The sequence below is a fragment of the Heptranchias perlo genome, chromosome 6 (assembly GCF_035084215.1).
Source record: "Heptranchias perlo isolate sHepPer1 chromosome 6, sHepPer1.hap1, whole genome shotgun sequence".
Classification (NCBI taxonomy): domain Eukaryota; kingdom Metazoa; phylum Chordata; class Chondrichthyes; order Hexanchiformes; family Hexanchidae; genus Heptranchias; species Heptranchias perlo.
In genome coordinates this window covers 79864222-79885603 of record NC_090330.1, presented here as the reverse complement: position 1 = coordinate 79885603, position 21382 = coordinate 79864222, and positions in this window count along the sequence as shown.

The following is a 21382-nucleotide window of genomic DNA, read 5'->3' as shown; positions in this document are numbered from 1 at the left end:
TTCAGCGAGCTTGAAGTATTTTCTTTAATAGCGTCAGATTTTATCTTAAAATACAAGAACTTTTCGTGGTTCTTGTCAATTTTTGTTGGTTTTCATCTAATGAACTTGTTTCAGTCAGCTGGATCTTTCTTCTTTAATGCAAAAAGATTTTATCTTCAAATACAAGAACTTTTCGTGGTTTTGTTGATTTTCAGCAAATGAACATATTTCAGCGAGCAAGAAGTTTTTTCTTTAATAGCGTCAGATTTTATCTTAAAATACAAGAAATTTTCGTGGTTCTTGTCAATTTTTGTTGGTTTTCATCTAATGAACTTGTTTCAGTCAGCTGGATCTTTCTTCTTTAATGCAAAAAGATTTTATCTTCAAATACAAGAACTTTTCGTGGTTTTGTTGGTTTTCAGCAAATGAACATATTTCAGCGAGCGAGAAGTTTTTTCTTCAATAGCGTCAGATTTTATCTTAAAATACAAGAACTTTTCGTGGTTCTTGTCAATTTTTGTTGGTTTTCATCTGATGAACTTATTTCAGTCAGCGAGATCTTTCTTCTTCAAAGCAAAAAGATTTTCTCTTCAAATATAAGAACTTTTCGTGGTTTTGTTGATTTTCAGCAAATGAACATATTTCAGCGAGCTCAAAGTTTTTTCTTTAATAGCGTCAGATTTTATCTTAAAATACAAGAACTTTTCGTGGTTCTTGTCAATTTTTGTTGGTTTTGATCTGATCAACTTATTTGAGTCAGCCAGATCTTTCTTCTTCAAAGCAAAAAGATTTTATCTTCAAACACAAGAAATTTTCGTGGTTTTGTTGGTTTTCAGCAAATGAACATATTTCAGCGAGCTTCAAGTTTTTTCTTCAATAGCGTCAGATTTTATCTTAAAATACAAGAACTTTTCGTCGTTCTTGTCAATTTTTGTTGGTTTTCATCTGATGAACTTATTTCAGTCAGCTGGATCTTTCTTCTTCAAAGCAAAAAGATTTTATCTTCAAATTCAAGAACTTTTCGTGGTTTTGTTGGTTTTCAGCAAATGAACATATTTCAGCGAGCTTGAAGTTTTTTCTTCAATAGTGTCAGATTTTATCTTAAAATACAAGAACTTTTCGTGGATCTTGTCAATTTTTGTTGGTTTTGATCTGATGAACTTCTTTCAGTCAGCACGATCTTTCTACCTCAAAGCAAAAAGATTTTATCTTCAAATACAAGAACTTTTCGTGGTTTTGTTAATTTTCAGCAAATGAACATATTTCAGCGAGCGAGAAGTTTTTTCTTTAATAGCGTCAGATTTTATCTTAAAATACAAGAACTTTTCGTGGTTCTTGTCAATTTTTGTTGGTTTTCATCTAATGAACTTGTTTCAGTCAGCTAGATCTTTCTTCTTTAATGCAAAAAGATTTTATCTTCAAATTCAAGAACTTTTCGTGGTTTTGTTGGTTTTCAGCAAATGAACATATTTCAGCGAGCGAGAAGTTTTTTCTTTAATAGCGTCAGATTTTATCTTAAAATACAAGAACTTTTCGTGGTTCTTGTCAATTTTTGTTGGTTTTCATCCAATGAACTTATTTCAGTCAGCCAGATCTTTCTTCTTCAAAGCAAAAAGATTTTATCTTCAAATACAAGAACTTTTCGTGGTTTTGTTGGTTTTCAGCAAATGAACATATTTCAGCGAGCTTGAAGTTTTTTCTTCAATAGCGTCAGATTTTATCTTAAAATACAAGAACTTTTCGTGGTTCTTGTCAATTTTTGTTGGCTTTGATCTGATGAACTTCTTTCAGTCAGCTCGATCTTTCTACCTCAAAGCAAAAAGATTTTATCTTCAAATACAAGAACTTCTCGTGGTTTTGTTAATTTTCAGCAACTGAACATATTTCAGCGAGCGAGAAGTTTTTTCTTTAACAGCTCAAGATTTTATCTTAAAATACAAGAACTTTTCCTGGTTCTTGTCAATTTTTGTTGGTTTTAATCTAATGAACTTGTTTCAGTCAGCTAGATCTTTCTTCTTTAATGCAAGAAGATTTTATCTTCAAATACAAGAACCTTTCGTGGTTTTGTTGATTTTCAGCAAATGAACATATTTCAGCGAGCAAGAAGTTTTTTCTTTAATAGCGTCAGATTTTATCTTAAAATACAAGAACTTTTCGTGGTTCTTGTCAATTTTTGTTGGTTTTGATCTGATGAACTTCTTTCAGTCAGCTCGATCTTTCATCCTCAAAGCAAAAAGATTTTCTCTTCAAATACAAGAACTTTTTGTGGTTTTGTTAATTTTCAGCAAATGAACATATTTCAGCGAGCTTGAAGTATTTTCTTCAATAGTGTCAGATTTTATCTTAAAATACAAGAACTTTTCGTGGTTCTTGTCAATTTTTGTTGGTTTTGATCTGATGAACTTCTTTCAGTCAGCTCGATCTTTCTCCCTCAAAGTAAAAAGATTTTATCTTCAAATACAAGAACTTTTTGTGGTTTTGTTAATTTTCAGCAAATGAACATATTTCAGCGAGCTTGAAGTTTTTTCTTTAATAGCGTCAGATTTTATCTTAAAATACAAGAACTTTTCGTGGTTTTGTCAATTTTTGTTGGTTTTCATCTAATGAACTTGTTTCAGTCAGCTGGATCTTTCTTCTTTAATGCAAAAAGATTTTATCTTCAAATACAAGAACTTTTCGTGGTTTTATTGGTTTTCAGCAAATGAACATAATTCAGCCAGCTTGAAGTTTTTTCTTCAATAGCGTCAGATTTTATCTTAAAATACAAGAACTTTTCGTGGTTCTTGTCAATTTTTGTTGGTTTTGATCTGATGAACGTCTTTCAGTCAGCTCGATCTTTCTACCTCAAAGCAAAAAGATTTTATCTTCAAATACAAGAACTTTTCGTGGTTTTGTTGGTTTTCAACAAATGAACATATTTCAGTGAGCTAGAAGTTTTTTCTTCAATAGCGTCAGATTTTATCTTAAAATACAAGAACTTTTCGTGGTTCTTGTCAATTTTTGTTGGTTTTCATCTGATGAACTTATTTCAGTCAGCGAGATCTTTCTTCTTCAAAGCAAAAAGATTTTCTCTTCAAATACAAGAACTTTTCGTGATTTTATTGATTTTCAGCAAATGAACATATTTCAGCGAGCGAGAAGTTTTTTCTTTAATAGCGTCAGATTTTATCTTAAAATGCAAGAACTTTTCGTGGTTCTTGTCAATTTTTGTTGGTTTTGATCTGATCAACTTATTTCAGTCAGCTCGATCTTTCTTCCTCAAAGCAAAAAGATTCTATCTTCAAATACAAGAACTTTTCGTGCTTTTGTTGATGTTCAGCAAATGAACATATTTCAGCGAGCTCAAAGTTTTTTCTTTAATCGCGGAAGATTTTATCTTAAAATACAAGAACTTTTCGTGGTTCTTGTCAATTTTTGTTGGTTTTCATCTAATGAACATATTTCAGTCAGCCAGATCTTTCTTCTTCAAAGCAAAAAGATTTTATCTTCAAATACAAGAACTTTTCGTGGTTTTGTTGGTTTACAGCAAATGAACATATTTCAGCGAGCTCGAAGTTTTTTCTTCAATAGCGTCAGATTTTATCTTAAAATACAAGAACTTTTCGTGGTACTTGTCAATTTTTGTTGATTTTGATCTGATGAACTTCTTTCAGTCAGCTCGATCTTTCTACCTAAAAGCAAAAAGATTTTATCTTCAAATACAAGAACTTTTCGTGGTTTTGTTAATTTTGAGCAAATGAACATATTTCAGCGAGCGAGAAGTTTTTTCTTTAATAGCGTCAGATTTTATCTTAAAATACAAGAACTTTTCGTGGTTCTTGTCAATTTTTGTTGGTTTTCATCGAATGAACTTGTTTCAGTCAGCTGGATCTTTCTTCTTAAATGCAAAAAGATTTTATCTTCAAATACAAGAACTTTTCGTGGTTTTGTTGTTTTTCAGCAAATGAACATATTTCAGTGAGCTAGAAGTTTTTTCTTCAATAGCGTCAGATTTTATCTTAAAATACAAGAACTTTTCGTGGTTCTTGTCAATTTTTGTTGGTTTTGATCTGATCAACTTATTTCAGTCAGCCAGATCTTTCTTCTTCAAAGCAAAAAGATTTTATCTTCAAACACAAGAACTTTTCGTGGTTTTGTTGGTTTTCAGCAAATGAACATATTTCAGCGAGCTTCAAGTTTTTTCTTCAATAGCGTCAGATTTTATCTTAAAATACAAGAACTTTTCGTGGTTCTTGTCAATTTTTGTTGGTTTTCATCTGATGAACTTATTTCAGTCAGCTGGATCTTTCTTCTTCAAAGCAAAAAGATTTTATCTTCAAATTCAAGAACTTTTCGTGGTTTTGTTGGTTTTCAGCAAATGAACATATTTCAGCGAGCTTGAAGTTTTTTCTTCAATAGTGTCAGATTTTATCTTAAAATACAAGAACTTTTCGTGGATCTTGTCAATTTTTGTTGGTTTTGATCTGATGAACTTCTTTCAGTCAGCACGATCTTTCTACCTCAAAGCAAAAAGATTTTATCTTCAAATACAAGAACTTTTCGTGGTTTTGTTAATTTTGAGCAAATGAACATATTTCAGCGAGCGAGAAGTTTTTTCTTTAATAGCGTCAGATTTTATCTTAAAATACAAGAACTTTTCGTGGTTCTTGTCAATTTTTGTTGGTTTTCATCGAATGAACTTGTTTCAGTCAGCTGGATCTTTCTTCTTAAATGCAAAAAGATTTTATCTTCAAATACAAGAACTTTTCGTGGTTTTGTTGTTTTTCAGCAAATGAACATATTTCAGTGAGCTAGAAGTTTTTTCTTCAATAGCGTCAGATTTTATCTTAAAATACAAGAACTTTTCGTGGTTCTTGTCAATTTTTGTTGGTTTTGATCTGATCAACTTATTTCAGTCAGCCAGATCTTTCTTCTTCAAAGCAAAAAGATTTTATCTTCAAACACAAGAACTTTTCGTGGTTTTGTTGGTTTTCAGCAAATGAACATATTTCAGCGAGCTTCAAGTTTTTTCTTCAATAGCGTCAGATTTTATCTTAAAATACAAGAACTTTTCGTGGTTCTTGTCAATTTTTGTTGGTTTTCATCTGATGAACTTATTTCAGTCAGCTGGATCTTTCTTCTTCAAAGCAAAAAGATTTTATCTTCAAATTCAAGAACTTTTCGTGGTTTTGTTGGTTTTCAGCAAATGAACATATTTCAGCGAGCTTGAAGTTTTTTCTTCAATAGTGTCAGATTTTATCTTAAAATACAAGAACTTTTCGTGGATCTTGTCAATTTTTGTTGGTTTTGATCTGATGAACTTCTTTCAGTCAGCACGATCTTTCTACCTCAAAGCAAAAAGATTTTATCTTCAAATACAAGAACTTTTCGTGGTTTTGTTAATTTTCAGCAAATGAACATATTTCAGCGAGCGAGAAGTTTTTTCTTTAATAGCGTCAGATTTTATCTTAAAATACAAGAACTTTTCGTGGTTCTTGTCAATTTTTGTTGGTTTTCATCTAATGAACTTGTTTCAGTCAGCTAGATCTTTCTTCTTTAATGCAAAAAGATTTTATCTTCAAATTCAAGAACTTTTCGTGGTTTTGTTGGTTTTCAGCAAATGAACATATTTCAGCGAGCGAGAAGTTTTTTCTTTAATAGCGTCAGATTTTATCTTAAAATACAAGAACTTTTCGTGGTTCTTGTCAATTTTTGTTGGTTTTCATCCAATGAACTTATTTCAGTCAGCCAGATCTTTCTTCTTCAAAGCAAAAAGATTTTATCTTCAAATACAAGAACTTTTCGTGGTTTTGTTGGTTTTCAGCAAATGAACATATTTCAGCGAGCTTGAAGTTTTTTCTTCAATAGCGTCAGATTTTATCTTAAAATACAAGAACTTTTCGTGGTTCTTGTCAATTTTTGTTGGTTTTGATCTGATGAACTTCTTTCAGTCAGCTCGATCTTTCTACCTCAAAGCAAAAAGATTTTATCTTCAAATACAAGAACTTCTCGTGGTTTTGTTAATTTTCAGCAACTGAACATATTTCAGCGAGCGAGAAGTTTTTTCTTTAACAGCTCAAGATTTTACCTTAAAATACAAGAACTTTTCCTGGTTCTTTTCAATTTTTGTTGGTTTTAATCTAATGAACTTGTTTCAGTCAGCTAGATCTTTCTTCTTTAATGCAAAAAGATTTTATCTTCAAATACAAGAACCTTTCGTGGTTTTGTTGATTTTCAGCAAATGAACATATTTCAGCGAGCAAGAAGTTTTTTCTTTAATAGCGTCAGATTTTATCTTAAAATACAAGAACTTTTCGTGGTTCTTGTCAATTTTTGTTGGTTTTGATCTGATGAACTTCTTTCAGTCAGCTCGATCTTTCATCCTCAAAGCAAAAAGATTTTCTCTTCAAATACAAGAACTTTTTGTGGTTTTATTGGTTTTCAGCAAATGAACATAATTCAGCCAGCTTGAAGTTTTTTCTTCAATAGCGTCAGATTTTATCTTAAAATACAAGAACTTTTCGTGGTTCTTGTCAATTTTTGTTGGTTTTGATCTGATGAACTTCTTTCAGTCAGCTCGATCTTTCTACCTCAAAGCAAAAAGATTTTATCTTCAAATACAAGAACTTTTCGTGGTTTTGTTAATTTTCAGCAAATGAACATATTTCAGCGAGCGAGAAGTTTTTTCTTTAATAGCGTCAGATTTTATCTTAAAATACAAGAACTTTTCGTGGTTCTTGTCAATTTTTGTTGGTTTTCATCTAATGAACTTGTTTCAGTCAGCTCGATCTTTCTTCTTTAATGCAAAAAGATTTTATCTTCAAATACAAGAACTTTTCGTGGTTTTGTTGGTTTTCAGCAAATGAACATATTTCAGCGAGCTTGAAGTTTTTTCTTCAACAGCGTCAGATTTTATCTTCAAATACAAGAACTTTTCGTGGTTCTTGTAAATTTTTGTTGGTTTTGATCTGATGAACGTCTTTCAGTCAGCTCGATCTTTCTACCTCAAAGCAAAAAGATTTTATCTTCAAATACAAGAACTTTTCGTGGTTTTGTTGATTTTCAGCAGATGAACATATTTCAGCGAGCAAGAAGTTTTTTCTTTAATAGCGTCAGATTTTATCTTAAAATACAAGAACTTTTCGTGGTTCTTGTCAATTTTTGTTGGTTTTCATCTAATGAACATATTTCAGTCAGCCAGATCTTTCTTCTTCAAAGCAAAAAGATTTTATCTTCAAATACAAGAACTTTTCGTGGTTTTGTTGGTTTACAGCAAATGAACATATTTCAGCGAGCTCGAAGTTTTTTCTTCAATAGCGTCAGATTTTATCTTAAAATACAAGAACTTTTCGTGGTACTTGTCAATTTTTGTTGATTTTGATCTGATGAACTTCTTTCAGTCAGCTCGATCTTTCTACCTAAAAGCAAAAAGATTTTATCTTCAAATACAAGAACTTTTCGTGGTTTTGTTAATTTTGAGCAAATGAACATATTTCAGCGAGCGAGAAGTTTTTTCTTTAATAGCGTCAGATTTTATCTTAAAATACAAGAACTTTTCGTGGTTCTTGTCAATTTTTGTTGGTTTTCATCTAATGAACTTGTTTCAGTCAGCTGGATCTTTCTTCTTCAAAGCAAAAAGATTTTCTCTTCAAATACAAGAACTTTTCGTGGTTTTGTTGATTTTCAGCAAATGAACATATTTCAGCGAGCGAGAAGTTTTTTCTTTAATAGCGTCAGATTTTATCTTAAAATGCAAGAACTTTTCGTGGTTCTTGTCAATTTTTGTTGGTTTTGATCTGATCAACTTATTTCAGTCAGCTCGATCTTTCTCCCTCAAAGCAAAAAGATTTTATCTTCAAATACAAGAACTTTTCGTTGTTTTGTTGATGTTCAGCAAATGAACATATTTCAGCGAGCTCAAAGTTTTTTCTTTAATAGCGGAAGATTCTATCTTAAAATACAAGAAATTTTCGTGGTTCTTGTCAATTTTTGTTGGTTTTCATCTAATGAACTTATTTCAGTCAGCCAGATCTTTCTTCTTCAAAGCAAAAAGATTTTATCTTCAAATACAAGAACTTTTCGTGGCTTTGTTGTTTTTCAGCAAATGAACATATTTCAGCGAGCTCGAAGTTTTTTCTTCAATAGCGTCAGATTTTATCTTAAAATACAAGAACTTTTCGTGGTTCTTGTCAATTTTTGTTGATTTTGATCTGATGAACTTCTTTCAGTCAGCTCGATCTTTCTACCTAAAAGCAAAAAGATTTTATCTTCAAATACAAGAACTTTTCGTGGTTTTGTTAATTTTCAGCAAATGAACATATTTCAGCGAGCGAGAAGTTTTTTCTTTAATAGCGTCAGATTTTATCTTAAAATACAAGAACTTTTCGTGGTTCTTGTCAATTTTTGTTGGTTTTCATCGAATGAACTTGTTTCAGTCAGCTAGATCTTTCTTCTTTAATGCAAAAAGATTTTATCTTCAAATACAAGAACTTTTCGTGGTTTTGTTGGTTTTCAGCAAAAGAACATATTTCAGCGAGCTAGATGTTTTTTCTTCAATAGCGTCAGATTTTATCTTAAAATACAAGAACTTTTCGTGGTTCTTGTCAATTTTTTTGGTTTTCATCTGATGAACTTATTTCAGTCAGCGAGATCTTTCTTCTTCAAAGCAAAAAGATTTTATCTTCAAATACAAGAACTTTTCGTGGTTTTGTTGATTTTCAGCAAATGAACATACTTCAGCGAGCGAGAAGTTTTTTCTTTAATCGCGTAAGATTTTATTTTAAAATACAAGAACTTTTCGTGGTTCTTGTCAATTTTTCTTGGTTTTCATCGAATGAACTTATTTCAGTCAGCTGGATCTTTCTTCTTGAAAGCAAAAAGATTTTATCTTCAAATTCAAGAACTTTTCGTGGTTTTGTTGGTTTTCAGCAAATGAACATATTTCAGCGAGCGAGAAGTTTTTTCTTTAATAGCGTCAGATTTTATCTTAAAATACAAGAACTTTTCGTGGTTCTTGTCAATTTTTATTGGTTTTTATCTGATGAACTTGTTTCAGTCAGCTAGATCTTTCTTCTTTAATGCAAAAAGATTTTATCTTCAAACACAAGAACTTTTCGTGGTTTTGTTGATTTTCAGCAAATGAACATATTTCAGCGAGCTCAAAGTTTTTTTCTTTAATAGCGGAAGATTTTATCTTAAAATACAAGAACTTTTCGTGGTTCTTGTCAATTTTTGTTGGTTTTCATCTAATGAACTTGTTTCAGTCAGCTCGATCTTTCTTCTTCAAAGCAAAAAGATTTTATCTTCAAATTCAAGAACTTTTTGTGGTTTTGTTGGTTTTCAGCAAATGAACATATTTCAGCGAGCTTGAAGTTTTTTCTTCAATAGCGTCAGATTTTATCCTAAAATACAAGAACTTTTCGTGGTTCTTGTCAATTTTTGTTGGTTTTCATCGAATGAACTTATTTCAGTCAGCTAGATCTTTCTTCTTCAAAGCAAAAAGATTTTATCTTCAAATACAAGAACTTTTCGTGGTTTTGTTGGTTTTCAGCAAATGAACATATTTCAGCGAGCTTGAAGTTTTTTCTTCAATAGCGTCAGATTTTATCTTAAAATACAAGAACTTTTCGTGGTTCTTGTCAATTTTTGTTGGTTTTGATCTGATGAACTTCTTTCAGTCAGCTCGATGTTTCTTCTTCAAAGCAAAAAGATTTTATCTTCAAATACAAGAACTTTTCGTGGTTTTGTTGGTTTTCAGCAAATGAACATATTTCAGCGAGCTAGAAGTTTTTTCTTCAATAGCGTCAGATTTTATCTTAAAATACAAGAACTTTTCGTGGTTCTTGTCAATTTTTGTTGGTTTTCATCTCATGAACTTATTTCAGTCAGCTAGATCTTTCTTCAAAGCAAAAAGATTTTATCTTCAAATTCAAGAACTTTTCGTGGTTTTGTTGGTTTTCAGCAAATGAACATATTTCAGCGAGCTTGAAGTATTTTCTTCAATAGCGTCAGATTTTATCTTAAAATACAAGAACTTTTCGTGGTTCTTGTCAATTTTTGTTGGTTTTGATCTGATGAACTTCTTTCAGTCAGCTCGATCTTTCTACCTCAAAGCAAAAAGATTTTATCTTCAAATACAAGAACTTTTCGTGGTTTTGTTAATTTTGAGCAAATGAACATATTTCAGCGAGCGAGAAGTTTTTTCTTTAATAGCGTCAGATTTTATCTTAAAATACAAGAACTTTTCGTGGTTCTTGTCAATTTTTGTTGGTTTTCATCTAATGAACTTGTTTCAGTCAGCTAGATCTTTCTTCTTTAATGCAAAAAGATTTTATCTTCAAATACAAGAACTTTTCGTGGTTTTGTTGATTTTCAGCAAATGAACATATTTCAGCGAGCAAGAAGTTTTTTCTTTAATAGCGTCAGATTTTATCTTAAAATACAAGAACTTTTCGTGGTTCTTGTCAATTTTTGTTGGTTTTCATCTAATGAACTTGTTTCAGTCAGCTGGATCTTTCTTCTTTAATGCAAAAAGATTTTATCTTCAAATACAAGAACTTTTCGTGGTTTTGTTGGTTTTCAGCAAATGAACATATTTCAGTGAGCGAGAAGTTTTTTCTTCAATAGCGTCAGATTTTATCTTAAAATACAAGACCTTTTCGTGGTTCTTGTCAATTTTTGTTGGTTTTCATTTGATGAACTTATTTCAGTCAGCGAGATCTTTCTTCTTCAAAGCAAAAAGATTTTCTCTTCAAATACAAGAACTTTTCGTGGTTTTGTTGATTTTCAGCAAATGAACATATTTCAGCGAGCGAGAAGTTTTTTCTTGAATAGCGTCAGATTTTATCTTAAAATGCAAGAACTTTTCGTGGTTCTTGTCAATTTTTGTTGGATTTGATCTGATCAACTTATTTCAGTCAGCTCGATCTTTCTTCCTCAAAGCAACAAGATTTAATCTTCAAATACAAGAACTTTTCGTGGTTTTGTTGATTTTCAGCAAATGAACATATTTCAGCGAGCTTGAAGTTTTTTCTTCAATAGCGTCAGATTTAACCTAAAATACAAGAACTTTTCGTGGTTCTTGTCAATTTTTGTTGGTTTTCATCGAATGAACTTATTTCAGTCAGCTAGATCTTTCTTCTTCAAAGCAAAAAGATTTTATCTTCAAATACAAGAACTTTTCGTGGTTTTGTTGGTTTTCAGCAAATGAACATATTTCAGCGAGCTTGAAGTTTTTTCTTCAATAGCGTCAGATTTTATCTTAAAATACAAGAACTTTTCGTGGTTCTTGTCAATTTTTGTTGGTTTTGATCTGATGAACTTCTTTCAGTCAGCTCGATCTTTCTTCTTCAAAGCAAAAAGATTTTATCTTCAAATACAAGAACTTTTCGTGGTTTTGTTGGTTTTCAGCAAATGAACATATTTCAGCGAGCTCAAAGTTTTTTCTTTAATAGCGTCAGATTTTATCTTAAAATACAAGAACTTTTCGTGGTTCTTGTCAATTTTAGTTGGTTTTCATCTCATGAACTTGTTTCAGTCAGCTAGATCTTTCTTCTTTAATGCAAAAAGATTTTATCTTCAAATACAAGAACTTTTCGTGGTTTTGTTGGTTTTCAGCAAAAGAACATATTTCAGCGAGCTAGATGTTTTTTCTTCAATAGCGTCAGATTTTATCTTAAAATACAAGAACTTTTCGTGGTTCTTGTCAATTTTTGTTGGTTTTCATCTAATGAACTTGTTTCAGTCAGCTAGATCTTTCTTCTTGAAAGCAAAAAGATTTTATCTTCAAATTCAAGAACTTTTCGTGGTTTTGTTGGTTTTCAGCAAATGAACATATTTCAGCGAGCGAGAAGTTTTTTCTTTAATCGCGTCAGATTTTATCTTAAAATACAAGAACTTTTCGTGGTTCTTGTCAATTTTTGTTGGTTTTCATCTAATGAACTTGTTTCAGTCAACTAGATCTTTCTTCTTCAAAGCAAAAAAGATTTTATCTTCAAATTCAAGAACTTTTCGTGGTTTTGTTGGTTTTCAGCAAATGAACATATTTCAGCGAGCTTGAAGTTTTTTCTTCAATAGCGTCAGATTTTATCCTAAAATACAAGAACTTTTCGTGGTTCTTGTCAATTTTTGTTGGTTTTCATCGAATGAACTTATTTCAGTCAGCTAGATCTTTCTTCTTCAAAGCAAAAAGATTTTATCTTCAACTTCAAGAACTTTTCGTGGTTTTGTTGGTTTTCAGCAAATGAACATATTTCAGCGAGCTTGAAGTTTTTTCTTCATAAGCGTCAGATTTTATCTTAAAATACAAGAACTTTTCGTGGTTCTTGTCAATTTTTGTTGGTTTTGATCTGATGAACTTCTTTCAGTCAGCTCGATCTTTCTACCTCAAAGCAAAAAGATTTTATCTTCAAATACAAGAACTTTTCGTGGTTTTGTTAATTTTCAGCAAATGAACATATTTCAGCGAGCGAGAAGTTTTGTCTTTAATAGCGTCAGATTTTATCTTAAAATACAAGAACTTTTCGTGGTTCTTGTCAATTTTTGTTGATTTTCATCTAATCAACTTGTTTCAGTCAGCTAGATCTTTCTTCTTCAAAGCAAAAAGATTTTCTCTTCAAATACAAGAACTTTTCGTGGTTTTGTTGGTTTTCAGCAAATGAACATATTTCAGCGAGCTTGCAGTTTTTTCTTCAATAGCGTCAGATTTTATCTTAAAATACAAGAACTTTTCGTGGTTCTTGTCAATTTTTGTTGGTTTTGATCTGATGAACTTCTTTCAGTCAGCTCGATCTTTCTACCTCAAAGCAAAAAGATTTTATCTTCAAATACAAGAACTTTTCGTGGTTTTGTTAATTTTCAGCAAATGAACATATTTCAGCGAGCGAGAAGTTTTGTCTTTAATAGCGTCAGATTTTATCTCAAAATACAAGAACTTTTCGTGGTTCTTGTCAATTTTTGTTGGTTTTCATCTAATGAACTTGTTTCAGTCAGCTAGATCTTTCTTCTTCAATGCAAAAAGATTTTATCTTCAAATACAAGAACTTTTCGTGGTTTTGTTGATTTTCAGCAAATGAACATATTTCAGCGAGCAAGAAGTTTTTTCTTTAATAGCGTCAGATTTTATCTTAAAATACAAGAACTTTTCGTGGTTCTTGTCAATTTTTGTTGGTTTTCATCTAATGAACTTGTTTCAGTCAGCAAGATCTTTCTTCTTTAAAGCAAAAAGATTTTATCTTCAAATACAAGAACTTTTCGTGGTTTTGTTGGTTTTCAGCAAATGAACATATTTCAGCGAGCTAGAAGTTTTTTCTTCAATAGCGTCAGATTTTATCTTAAAATACAAGAACTTTTCGTGGTTCTTGTCAATTTTTGTTGGTTTTCATCTGATGAACTTATTTCAGTCAGCGAGATCTTTCTTCTTCAAAGCAAAAAGATTTTATCTTCAAATTCAAGAACTTTTCGTGGTTTTTTGTTGGTTTTCAGCAAATGAACATATTTCAGCGAGCTTGAAGTTTTTTCTTCAATAGCGCCAGATTTTATCTTAAAATACAAGAACTTTTCGTGGTTCTTGTCAATTTTTGTTGGTTTTGATCTGATGAACTTCTTTCAGTCAGCTCGATCTTTCTACCTCAAAGCAAAAAGATTTTATCTTCAAATACAAGAACTTTTCGTGGTTTTGTTAATTTTCAGCAAATGAACATATTTCAGCGAGCGAGAAGTTTTTTCTTTAATAGCGTCAGATTTTATCTTAAAATACAAGAACTTTTCGTGGTTCTTGTCAATTTTTGTTGGTTTTCATCTAATGAACTTGTTTCAGTCAGCTCGATCTTTCTTCTTTAATGCAAAAAGATTTTATCTTCAAATACAAGAACTTTTCGTGGTTTTGTTGATTTTCAGCAAATGAACATATTTCAGCGAGCAAGAAGTTTTTTCTTTAATAGCGTCAGATTTTATCTTAAAATACAAGAACTTTTCGTGGTTCTTGTCAATTTTTGTTGGTTTTCATCTCATGAACTTGTTTCAGTCAGCTAGATCTTTCTTCTTTAATGCAAAAAGATTTTATCTTCAAATACAAGAACTTTTCGTGGTTTTGTTGATTTTCAGCAAATGAACATATTTCAGCGAGCGAGAAGTTTTTTCTTTCATAGCGTCAGATTTTATCTTAAAATACAAGAACTTTTCGTGGTTCTTGTCAATTTTTGTTGGTTTTCATCTGATCAACTTATTTCAGCCAGCTCGATCTTTCTTCTTTAATGCAAAAAGATTTCATCTTCAAATACAACAACTTTTCGTGGTTTTGTTGATTTTCAGCAAATGAACATATTTCAGCCAGCGAGAAGATTTTCTTTAATAGCGTCAGATTTTATCTTAAAATACAAGAACTTTTTGTGGTTCTTGTCAATTTTTGTTGATTTTGATCTGATAAACTTATTTCAGACAGCTCGATCTTACTTCCTCAAAGCAAAAAGATTTTATCTTCAAATACAAGAACTTTTCGTGGTTTTGTTAATTTTCAGCAAATGAACATATTTCAGCCAGCGAGAGGTTTTTTCTTTAATAGCGTCAGATTTTATCTTAAAATACAAGAACTTTTCGTGGTTCTTGTCAATTTTTGTTGGTTTCCATCTAATTAACTTGTTTCAGTCAGCTAGATCTTTCTTCTTTAATGCAAAAAGATTTTATCTTCAAATACAAGAACTTTTCGTGGTTTTGTTGATTTTCAGCAAATGAACATATTTCAGCGAGCAAGAAGTTTTTTCTTTAATAGCGTCAGATTTTATCTTAAAATACAAGAACTTTTCGTGGTTCTTGTCAATTTTTGTTGGTTTTCATCTCATGAACTTGTTTCAGTCAGCTAGATCTTTCTTCTTTAATGCAAAAAGATTTTATCTTCAAATACAAGAACTATTCGTGGTTTTGTTGGTTTTCAGCAAATGAACATATTTCAGCGAGCTAGAAGTTTTTTCTTCAATAGCGTCAGATTTTATCTTAAAATACAAGAACTTTTCGTGGTTTTGTTGATTTTCAGCAAATGAACATATTTCAGCGAGCTCAAAATTTTTTCTTTAATAGCGGAAGATTTTATCTTAAAATACAAGAACTTTTCGTGGTTCTTGTCAATTTTTGTTGGTTTTGATCTAATGAACTTATTTCAGTCAGCGAGATCTTTCTTCTTCAAAGCAAAAAGATTTTCTCTTCAAATACAAGAACTTTTCGTGGTTTTGTTGATTTTCAGCAAATGAACATATTTCAGCGAGCGAGAAGTTTTTTCTTTAATAGCGTCAGATTTTATCTTAAAATACAAGAACTTTTCGTGGTTCTTGTCAATTTTTGTTGGTTTTCATCTAATGAACTTGTTTCAGTCAGCTAGATCTTTCTTCTTTAATGCAAAAAGATTTTTTCTTCAAATACAAGAACTTTTTGTGGTTTTGTTAATTTTCAGCAAATGAACATATTTCAGCGAGCGAGAAGTTTTGTCTTTAATAGCGTCAGATTTTATCTTAAAATACAAGAACTTTTCGTGGTTCTTGTCAATTTTTGTTGGTTTTCATCTAATGAACTTGTTTCAGTCAGCTAGATCTTTCTTCTTCAATGCAAAAAGATTTTATCTTCAAATACAAGAACTTTTCGTGGTTTTGTTGATTTTCAGCAAATGAACATATTTCAGCGAGCTTGAAGTTTTTTCTTCAATAGCGTCAGATTTTATCTTAAAATACAAGAACTTTTCGTGGTTCTTGTCAATTTTTGTTGGTTTTGATCTGATGAACTTCTTTCAGTCAGCTCGATCTTTCTTCTTCAAAGCAAAAAGATTTTTTCTTCAAATACAAGAACTTTTTGTGGTTTTGTTAATTTTCAGCAAATGAACATATTTCAGCGAGCAAGAAGTTTTTTCTTTAATAGCGTCAGATTTTATCTTAAAATACAAGAACTTTTCGTGGTTCTTGTCAATTTTTGTTGGTTTTCATCTCATGAACTTGTTTCAGTCAGCTAGATCTTTCTTCTTTAATGCAAAAAGATTTTATCTTCAAATACAAGAACTTTTCGTGGTTTTGTTGATTTTCAGCAAATGAACATATTTCAGCGAGCGAGAAGTTTTTTCTTTCATAGCGTCAGATTTTATCTTAAAATACAAGAACTTTTCGTGGTTCTTGTCAATTTTTGTTGGTTTTCATCTGATCAACTTATTTCAGCCAGCTCGATCTTTCTTCTTTAATGCAAAAAGATTTCATCTTCAAATACAACAACTTTTCGTGGTTTTGTTGATTTTCAGCAAATGAACATATTTCAGCCAGCGAGAAGATTTTCTTTAATAGCGTCAGATTTTATCTTAAAATACAAGAACTTTTTGTGGTTCTTGTCAATTTTTGTTGATTTTGATCTGATAAACTTATTTCAGACAGCTCGATCTTACTTCCTCAAAGCAAAAAGATTTTATCTTCAAATACAAGAACTTTTCGTGGTTTTGTTAATTTTCAGCAAATGAACATATTTCAGCCAGCGAGAGGTTTTTTCTTTAATAGCGTCAGATTTTATCTTAAAATACAAGAACTTTTCGTGGTTCTTGTCAATTTTTGTTGGTTTCCATCTAATTAACTTGTTTCAGTCAGCTAGATCTTTCTTCTTTAATGCAAAAAGATTTTATCTTCAAATACAAGAACTTTTCGTGGTTTTGTTGATTTTCAGCAAATGAACATATTTCAGCGAGCAAGAAGTTTTTTCTTTAATAGCGTCAGATTTTATCTTAAAATACAAGAACTTTTCGTGGTTCTTGTCAATTTTTGTTGGTTTTCATCTCATGAACTTGTTTCAGTCAGCTAGATCTTTCTTCTTTAATGCAAAAAGATTTTATCTTCAAATACAAGAACTATTCGTGGTTTTGTTGGTTTTCAGCAAATGAACATATTTCAGCGAGCTAGAAGTTTTTTCTTCAATAGCGTCAGATTTTATCTTAAAATACAAGAACTTTTCGTGGTTTTGTTGATTTTCAGCAAATGAACATATTTCAGCGAGCTCAAAATTTTTTCTTTAATAGCGGAAGATTTTATCTTAAAATACAAGAACTTTTCGTGGTTCTTGTCAATTTTTGTTGGTTTTGATCTAATGAACTTATTTCAGTCAGCGAGATCTTTCTTCTTCAAAGCAAAAAGATTTTCTCTTCAAATACAAGAACTTTTCGTGGTTTTGTTGATTTTCAGCAAATGAACATATTTCAGCGAGCGAGAAGTTTTTTCTTTAATAGCGTCAGATTTTATCTTAAAATACAAGAACTTTTCGTGGTTCTTGTCAATTTTTGTTGGTTTTCATCTAATGAACTTGTTTCAGTCAGCTAGATCTTTCTTCTTTAATGCAAAAAGATTTTTTCTTCAAATACAAGAACTTTTTGTGGTTTTGTTAATTTTCAGCAAATGAACATATTTCAGCGAGCGAGAAGTTTTGTCTTTAATTGCGTCAGATTTTATCTTAAAATACAAGAACTTTTCGTGGTTCTTGTCAATTTTTGTTGGTTTTCATCTAATGAACTTGTTTCAGTCAGCTAGATCTTTCTTCTTCAATGCAAAAAGATTTTATCTTCAAATACAAGAACTTTTCGTGGTTTTGTTGATTTTCAGCAAATGAACATATTTCAGCGAGCTTGAAGTTTTTTCTTCAATAGCGTCAGATTTTATCTTAAAATACAAGAACTTTTCGTGGTTCTTGTCAATTTTTGTTGGTTTTGATCTGATGAACTTCTTTCAGTCAGCTCGATCTTTCTTCTTCAAAGCAAAAAGATTTTATCTTCAAATACAAGAACTTTTCGTGGTTTTGTTGGTTTTCAGCAAATGAACATATTTCAGCGAGCTAGAAGTTTTTTCTTCAATAGCGTCAGATTTTATCTTAAAATACAAGAACTTTTCGTGGTTCTTGTCAATTTTTGTTGGTTTTCATCTCATGAACTTATTTCAGTCAGCTCGATCTTTCTTCTTCAAAGCAAAAAGATTTTATCTTCAACTTCAAGAACTTTTCGTGGTTTTGTTGGTTTTCAGCAAATGAACATATTTCAGCGAGCTTGAAGCTTTTTCTTCAATAGCGTCAGATTTTATCTTAAAATACAAGAACTTTTCGTGGTTCTTGTCAATTTTTGTTGGTTTTGATCTGATGAACTTCTTTCAGTCAGCTCGATCTTTCTACCTCAAAGCAAAAATATTTTATCTTCAAATACAAGAACTTTTCGTGGTTTTGTTAATTTTCAGCAAATGAACATATTTCAGCGAGCGAGAAGTTTTGTCTTTAATAGCGTCAGATTTTATCTCAAAATACAAGAACTTTTCGTGGTTCTTGTCAATTTTTGTTGGTTTTCATCTAATGAACTTGTTTCAGTCAGCTAGATCTTTCTTCTTCAATGCAAAAAGATTTTATCTTCAAATACAAGAACTTTTCGTGGTTTTGTTGATTTTCAGCAAATGAACATATTTCAGCGAGCAAGAAGTTTTTTCTTTAATAGCGTCAGATTTTATCTTAAAATACAAGAACTTTTCGTGGTTCTTGTCAATTTTTGTTGGTTTTCATCTAATGAACTTGTTTCAGTCAGCAAGATCTTTCTTCTTTAAAGCAAAAAGATTTTATCTTCAAATCCAAGAACTTTTCGTGGTTTTGTTGGTTTTCAGCAAATGAACATATTTCAGCGAGCTAGAAGTTTTTTCTTCAATAGCGTCAGATTTTATCTTAAAATACAAGAACTTTTCGTGGTTCTTGTCAATTTTTGTTGGTTTTCATCTGATGAACTTATTTCAGTCAGCGAGATCTTTCTTCTTCAAAGCAAAAAGATTTTCTCTTCAAATACAAGAACTTTTCGTGGTTTTGTTGATTTTCAGCAAATGAACATATTTCAGCCAGCGAGAAGTTTTTTTCTTTAATAGCTTCAGATTTTATCTTAAAATACATGAACTTTTTGTGGTTCTTGTCAATTTTTGTTGATTTTGATCTGATAAACTTATTTCAGACAGCTCGATCTGACTTCCTCAAAGCAAAAAGATTTTATCTTCAAATACAAGAACTTTTCGTGGTTTTGTTGATTTTCAGCAAATGAACATATTTCAGCGAGCTCAAATTTTTTCTTCAATAGCATCAGATTTTATCTTAAAATACAAGAACTTTTCGTGGTTCTTGTCAATTTTTGTTGGTTTTCATCTAATGAACTTGTTTCAGTCAGCTCGATCTTTCTTCTTTAATGCAAAAAGATTTTATCTTCAAATACAAGAACTTTTCGTGGTTTTGTTGATTTTCAGCAAATGAACATATTTCAGCGAGCAAGAAGTTTTTTCTTTAATAGCGTCAGATTTTATCTTAAAATACAAGAACTTTTCGTGGTTCTTGTCAATTTTTGTTGGTTTTCATCTCATGAACTTGTTTCAGTCAGCTAGATCTTTCTTCTTTAATGCAAAAAGATTTTATCTTCAAATACAAGAACTTTTCGTGGTTTTGTTGATTTTCAGCAAATGAACATATTTCAGCGAGCGAGAAGTTTTTTCTTTCATAGCGTCAGATTTTATCTTAAAATACAAGAACTTTTCGTGGTTCTTGTCAATTTTTGTTGGTTTTCATCTGATCAACTTATTTCAGTCAGCTCGATCTTTCTTCCTCAAAGCAAAAAGATTTTATCTTCAAATACAAGAACTTTTCGTGGTTTTGTTGATTTTCAGCAAATGAACATATTTCAGCGAGCTCAAAGTTTTTTCTTTAATAGCGGAAGGTTTAATCTTAAAATACAAGAACTTTTCGTGGTTCTTGTCAATTTTTGTTGGTTTTCATCGAATGAACTTGTTTCAGTCAGCTGGATCTTTCTTCTTTAATGCAAAAAGATTTCATCTTCAAATACAAGAACTTTTCGTGGTTTTGTTGATTTTCAGCAAATGAACATATTTCAGCGAGCTAGAAGTTTTTTCTTCAATAGCGTCAGATTTTATCTTAAAATACAAGAACTTTTCGTGGTTCTTGTCAATTTTTGTTGGTTTTCATCTGATGAACTTATTTCAGTCAGCGAGATCTTTCTTCTTCAAAGCAAAAAGATTTTCTCTTCAAATGCAAGAACTTTTCGTGGTTTTGTTGATTTTCAGCAAATGAACATATTTCAGCCAGCGAGAAGTTTTTTTCTTTAATAGCTTCAGATTTTATCTTAAAATACATGAACTTTTTGTGGTTCTTGTCAATTTTTGTTGATTTTGATCTGATAAACTTATTTCAGACAGCTCGATCTGACTTCCTCAAAGCAAAAAGATTTTATCTTCAAATACAAGAACTTTTCGTGGTTTTGTTGATTTTCAGCAAATGAACATATTTCAGCGAGCTCAAATTTTTTCTTCAATAGCATCAGATTTTATCTTAAAATACAAGAACTTTTCGTGGTTCTTGTCAATTTTTGTTGGTTTTCATCTAATGAACTTATTACAGTCAGCTGGATCTTTCTTCTTCAAAGCAAAAAGATTTTATCTTCAAAATCAAGAACTTTTCGTGGTTTTTTGTTGGTTTTCAGCAAATGAACATATTTCAGCGAGCTTGAAGTTTTTTCTTCAATAGCGCCAGATTTTATCTTAAAATACAAGAACTTTTCGTGGTTCTTGTCAATTTTTGTTGGTTTTGATCTGATGAACTTCTTTCAGTCAGCTCGATCTTCCTACCTCAAAGCAAAAAGATTTTATCTTCAAATACAAGAACTTTTCGTGGTTTTGTTAATTTTCAGCAAATGAACATATTTCAGCGAGCGAGAAGTTTTTTCTTTAATAGCGTCAGATTTTATCTTAAAATACAAGAACTTTTCGTGGTTCTTGTCAATTTTTGTTGGTTTTCATCTAATGAACTTGTTTCAGTCAGCTCGATCTTTCTTCTTTAATGCAAAACGATTTTATCTTCAAATACAAGAACTTTTCGTGGTTTTGTTGATTTTCAGCAAATGAACATATTTCAGCGAGCAAGAAGTTTTTTCTTTAATAGCGTCAGATTTTATCTTAAAATACAAGAACTTTTCGTGGTTCTTGTCAATTTTTGTTGGTTTTCATCTCATGAACTTGTTTCAGTCAGCTTGATCTTTCTTCTTTAATGCAAAAAGATTTTATCTTCAAATACAAGAACTTTTCGTGGTTTTGTTGATTTTCAGCAAATGAACATATTTCAGCGAGCGAGAAGTTTTTTCTTTCATAGCGTCAGATTTTATCTTAAAATACAAGAACTTTTCGTGGTTCTTGTCAATTTTTGTTGGTTTTCATCTGATCAACTTATTTCAGTCAGCTCGATCTTTCTTCCTCAAAGCAAAAAGATTTTATCTTCAAATACAAGAACTTTTCGTGGTTTTGTTGATTTTCAGCAAATGAACATATTTCAGCGAGCTCAAAGTTTTTTCTTTAATAGCGGAAGGTTTAATCTTAAAATACAAGAACTTTTCGTGGTTCTT